The sequence below is a fragment of the Canis lupus genome, chromosome 3 (assembly GCF_003254725.2).
Source record: "Canis lupus dingo isolate Sandy chromosome 3, ASM325472v2, whole genome shotgun sequence".
Lineage (NCBI taxonomy): Eukaryota > Metazoa > Chordata > Mammalia > Carnivora > Canidae > Canis > Canis lupus.
In genome coordinates this window covers 31838931-31844735 of record NC_064245.1, presented here as the reverse complement: position 1 = coordinate 31844735, position 5805 = coordinate 31838931, and the positions used below count along the sequence as shown (strand labels likewise).

Below are 5805 nucleotides of genomic sequence, written 5' to 3'. Positions count from 1 at the left end.
ATGCACCTCTATGTTTATTGCAACATTATTTACAATAGCCAAGATATGAAAGCAACCCAAGTGTCCATCAATAGATAAATGAATAGGGCACCTGGGTGACTCAGTCTGTTAAGTGTCTGCCTTCAGCTCAGGTCATGATCCCAGGGTCCTGGGATTGAGTCCCAAATCTGGCTCCCTGCTCAGCAGAGAGCCTGCTTCTCCCTCTCCCTCTGCTCCTCCCCATGCTTGTACTCTTTCTCACTCTCTCAAATAAATAAAATCTTTAAAAATATAGATAAATGAATAAAGATGTGGGATGGAATATATATATATACACATATGCATACATATATATATTTATGTGGGAATATAGATTTAGAGATTCTATTATATATATATACATAATGAAACATTAGTCATAAAAAAGGATGGGATCTTGCTATTTGTGACAACATGGATGGTATTATGCTAAGTGAAAAAAGTCAGACAGAAAAAGACAAATGCAATGTGATTTCACCTATATGCAGAATCTGAAAACCAAACAAATGAGGCTCTTTTTAACATTGAATCCATCTTCTTGGATCTTATCTTTCTATAAGTTTGAAGCATGGATCCAATTTAATTTTTGCTACATGGTTACCCAGTTGTCCATAGCCTATCAACATTTTTTTCCACTGGATAATTGTTTGGGAAATTCTAATAAAATTTAAAGCTTACGAATTCTGTGTGTAAATTAGATTAAATAGCCTTTTTGGGTGAGACTTAAGAGTTTCTCCTGCTTTTAAAATTAATAGAATCAGACAGCCCTGGTGGCTCCGCGGTTTAGTGCCACCTTCAGCCCAGGGCGTCCGGCTGCCTGCATGGAGCCTGCTTCTTCCTCTGCCTGTGTACTCTGCCTCTCTCTCTCTCTCTCTCTCTGTCTCTCATGAATAAATAAATAAAACCTTTAAAAAATAAAATTAATAGAATCAATCTCTTGGCTTTGTGGTATCTAGTTTAACTACTCAAAAACTTTTTTGGGCATGCTTCCTTGACTTTAGTTGATTTCTGAATCAGAGAAGCTATTATTACAAACTTACAACAGGAAAAAGATAAAGAAAGACACACAGACAGATGTGTAGATAAACATAAATAAATAGATGAAGAAGCCATTCTGGAAGAAATATTAGCCAAGGAATAAGAGTAAACTCCACAATAAGAATTTTACTCTAGAAAAAAAAAAAAAGAATTTTATTCTAGGATGCTGTTCTGAAAAGAGCATAGCAGCTGTGAGACCATTGTACTTAGGCTTGTTTGCAAAGCTTGCCTTGGGGTGGCATCTGGAAATGTAGATTTAGAGAGTTCACTTACTACTCCATTATTATTTATTTCCCTAACTGATTAGAGTGGCTCACTGCCTAACCTATTTGTACAAACAATATTGTTTATGCTGAACTTGTGCTTTCCATTAGTCTTGAATTTTATTTTAATTTTTTAAAGATTTTATTTATTTATTCATGAGAAACAGAGAGAGAGAGAGACAGAGAGAGAGAGAGACAGGCAGAGGAAGAAGCAGGCTCCATGCAGGGAGCCTGACATGGGACTCAATCCCAGGTCTCCAGGATCACACCCTGGGCTGCAGGCGGCGCTAAACCGCTACGCCACCGGGGCTGCCCAAGTCTTGAATTTTAATGTGACTGATAACTGATAAAATCCTGGACTCCTAGGCTCAGGCAAGTTTCCCTGGCAGACAATATTTCAGGCATATTATCATAACTTGTTGAAGGAATTTAGCACATGCATGTGACTTCTTTTGAAGATGACTCTTGGAAGCTCCTTGTTTCCTCTGGATCTCATCTCATGGACTTTTTCCTTTTGCTGATTTTGTTTTGCATCCTTTCATTGTAATTAATCATAGTCATGAGTATGACTATATGCTCAGTCCTGTGAGTCTTCCTAAGTGAATCATCTAATTTCTGGGTGGTCTTAGAAACCCCTGACACAAATGCTCAATAAGAACAAAAAAATCATTGAAAGAAGAGCTCAAAGACTGGATAGCAAACAACGGATTTGATGAAAAATAAAATTTCAGAGCTAATGAAACACATAGAATTTCACCAATATATAGACATAGAGGATAAATATTGAGATAATTAGAAAAGAACAAACATAACATAAAAGACTATCCAACATAAGGATAATTGCTTTCCTTAAAATAGAGAACTCACCTGATGGAACATATGAAGGGGAGGGTTAGCTTGGGGATATTTAAAAACACAGTGGTAGAAAATGGCTGGGGGCAACTGGGTGGCTCAGTCAGCTAAATGTCTGCCTTTGGCTCAGGTCATGATCTCAAGATCCCAGGATCAAGTCCTGCCTTGGGTTCCCTGGTCAGCAGGGTGTCTGCTTCTCCCTCCCCATCAGCCCCCTCTCCTGCTCGTGCTCTCTTTCTCTTTTTCTCTCTCAAATAAATATATACATTTTTTAAAAAAAGAAAATTGCTGGAAGAAGGAAAAACAATCTACAAAAGAAAGGATATACTATGTACTAGTAGAAATGATAGATTGTTCAGTGTGATATATTCTAATTGAGTTATTGAGCTTTGAGGATAATAACTAATTCTGCAGATGCCAGGTAGAAGAAAGAGAGATGGAATAAAAGAGAGCCTCTACTCTTGTATATTTCCTTCAAAAATTGGAAGCAAATACATTAAAACATTAAGATTTGATAGATTTGAAGGGATAAGTACATGGCTTATTAAAAATGTTATTCTCTGTCCTTTATATGCATTAGAAATATTTTATAATAAAAGAGAAAAAACATTATTTTTTTTTTCAACGGGACAACAGACTGGGGGCCTTTATTGGCTGGAGATGTCTACTTCCAGGGGGCCCCTCCCTCTCCATGCCCCCACCCCTACATGGGACACAGGAGGGGGTGGGGCTTCGGGGGCAGGTCCTATGCAAGGAATCCCCAGCGTCCTGACAATTTTTTATTTATTTATTTATTTATTTTTTTGCGTCCTGACTATTGAGCTCAGGGTGGGGACCCAGCACCAGAAATCAAGGAGAGGAGGGGTATGTTGGGATCCCCAAGGTTTAGCTGGGAAGGAGGGGGAGGCGAGCCCTTCCCCATCAGCCCTGCAGGTGCCAAGGGCCCAGGAGAGCCCCAACTCCTGGCTCCCTTCATTGCCTACAGGCCCCGAGGCTTGGGCAGCTGTTAAGACTTGAGCCCACCACCCCTCCTCTGCAGGCCTGCATCATCCTATTTCACAGAGGGAGGTGGAGGCACAGGGCTCTGAGCAAGGCCTCACCTCTTACCTGGGCTGCCCCTCCCTCTCAGGCCACTGTCCTTTCTCAGTTTCCTATTTGGCTTACACAGGGAGTCAGGACCAAGACTTGCCCATCCCAAAGGCCTAGGTGACAGAAGGGACCCTGAGGACATTAATAAATATGGATGGGCGGTCCCTGGAGGCAGTTGGCAAAGTTCAGGCTGGGAAGGGAAGCCTGGCCTGGTCTGCCCCTAGGGCCGACCCACCCTCAGCCTCTCTTGTTGCTGCTCCTGGGAGCCACGATTGCGTAGTTGGCCGCATGTCCTCCCCTCTTGCCCCACAGGAGGCTGGGAGTGCCCGGGCCAGCAGGGCCTGTCCCCGGCCCCTCTGGTTCATAGAGCCCAATCATTGTTTCCAAGATTAAAGCCCTCTCAGCTAAACTCTTCAAAGCTTCGTGTGGTTGGTGCAACTCCTCCCCCCATTGGCTCTTCTCCCCAGGGTCTCCTTTGGGGTCAGGTTCTCTCAGCTGCCCCATGGAGCCTTGGGGGCCAGGCTCCCCATGCAGTCCTCTTTCTCCCTTCTCTGCTGGGTGGCCAGAGATTCCTTTGGGTCCAGTGGGGCCTGGGGATCCCACGTGTCCAGGACTCCCAGGGATGCCAATGGGACCAGGAAGTCCAGGGGGACCCATAGGCCCTGGAGGTCCTGGGAGTCCAGCTGGTCCCTGGGGCCAGTGGCTGCTGGTCTCAGTGAAGGTGTTGGACAGTAATGGGTCCCCATACTGGGGGTACCAGATGTGAGGTGGCCCAACAGGGGCTGGGGGCCCAGGGGGGCCAGGAGGCCCTGGTGGGCCTGGAGGTCCCCACTCTCCAGGGTGCCCACAGCTCCAGCCTGGCCAGGGCTTCCTGGGGGACCTTGAGGACCTGGTGGCCTCTCATCCCTGTTGGGCCTCGGCTGCCAGTTTCTCCCTTAGGGCCAGTGGGCCCAGGAAGCCCCTGGCCACCAACTCCATCATCTCAAGGGAGCAGTGGGGCCCTCCTGTTCTGACTCTGGGTAGCCCTCGGAGGCCTCCATCCCCAGGGCTGCCCTGAGCTGCTGGGGAGCCCCAGAGTGGGTCGGCAGCAGGGGTTGGGAGCACTGCCTGCTCAGTGACAATGAGCGCTGCCACCTTGACCTCCAGTACCTTCAGTCGCTTGGTCAGCTGACACTTTGCTGCAGTTGAGGCAACCTGAAAAGGCTGTGGGCCGAAATGCCATCGGTCGCATGGTGTTGCCTGACCACCCGGGGTCCACGAAACCAGAGGAGCCTTCCTCACAGTTCACCCGGAGTGCCCAGGGCAGCACCTCCACTCCCGCGCGGTCACTGTCTCGTACATCACTTTGTAGGAGGGTCTCACCACCGCTGTAGCTGCTCCCGGGGCAGCTCACGGGCCAGGCGCAGTGCCGCAGCGCTCGTTGAAGATAGGTACCATTTTGCACGTGGCATGAGATGGTACGAGTCACCACATACGAGCACCAGTTCCTTGTTGGGAGAACGGGGCTCCCTCGACGCTCCACGCGGCGCCGCCTCCGGGGAGCAGGAGCCCGAGGCAAAGCAGCGCCCAGGCCCGCGCGCCCCCGTGCTGCGCCCGCGCCCTCCGCGCACCGCCCCTCGCCGCCGCCGCCGCCGCCGCCCGCGCTGCCTGCTCCCCAGCGCCGCGGCAGGAGAGGGGCGGGGAAGCGGGCGCCGGGCGGGTGAGAAAAAAACATTATTAAATCTTTCCTGATTCCTTATTTGTATTTAAACTCTTCTCAAACATAGAAATAAAAAATATTTTTTTTTTGAAAATCAGACTGACTTCAGAGTTAAAAAAAAACACACCACAAATACTTCTACTGGAATGTTTGCAGGTGGTGAACATCCAATTTTTGATCTAAGCTCAGGTCTTGATCACAGGATTGTGAGTTCAGGTCCCATAGTGGCCTCCATGCCTAGCATGGAGGCCACTTAAAGAAAGAATGTTTTCAAACACATGAAGAGAGAATAGCATGAAATCCTCATATACTTTGTACTTGTTGCCCAACTTAATTAGCAACTTCCTGCTATTTTTACTCTTTTAATCTTGATGGGAGAGGCAATCACAGGCGTGCAGTCTTCTGACCCCTGCTTGGCTGCATGGGAATGGGTAGAGGCCTAGAATACTTCTTTTTCAAGCCGTAAAGAGCCTTGGCAGCCTGTGCTGCTATCACCTTGTGGGGCATTCTTTCCCTGTTTCAGATTCTGCGTATTCCTTTGTTCTGCTTGAGCATGTGCGTCGTAGGTCATGTGGCCAACCCCGCTACTATATCCATTCCCAGCAGGGATGAAATGGGGTCCTTAGCTTGAAGCAAAAGAGGGGTGAATGCAGATCATTGTCCTGCATTGGCCACAGGCTGGGACCTGTTGACCATGATAGACTAAAACCCACCGTTGAAACTGATTCCTGTGAGAGTAAAGTGTCATTCTATCTAGTGAAATGTGTCTCTCTTGGTGACCCTAGCATTTATAAAGCATGGAGGGAGTAGACATCTTGTGACTACTATTCTGGGTGGCAGGTATCC

At 47.3% G+C, this 5805-nt stretch overlaps 1 pseudogene; it reads right to left on the bottom strand.

Moving 5' to 3' along the window:
- Positions 1 to 3497: 3497 nt before the first annotated feature.
- Positions 3498 to 5530, bottom strand: LOC112653989 (EMI domain-containing protein 1-like; annotated as a pseudogene).
- Between the last annotated feature and the right edge of the window lie 275 nt (positions 5531 to 5805).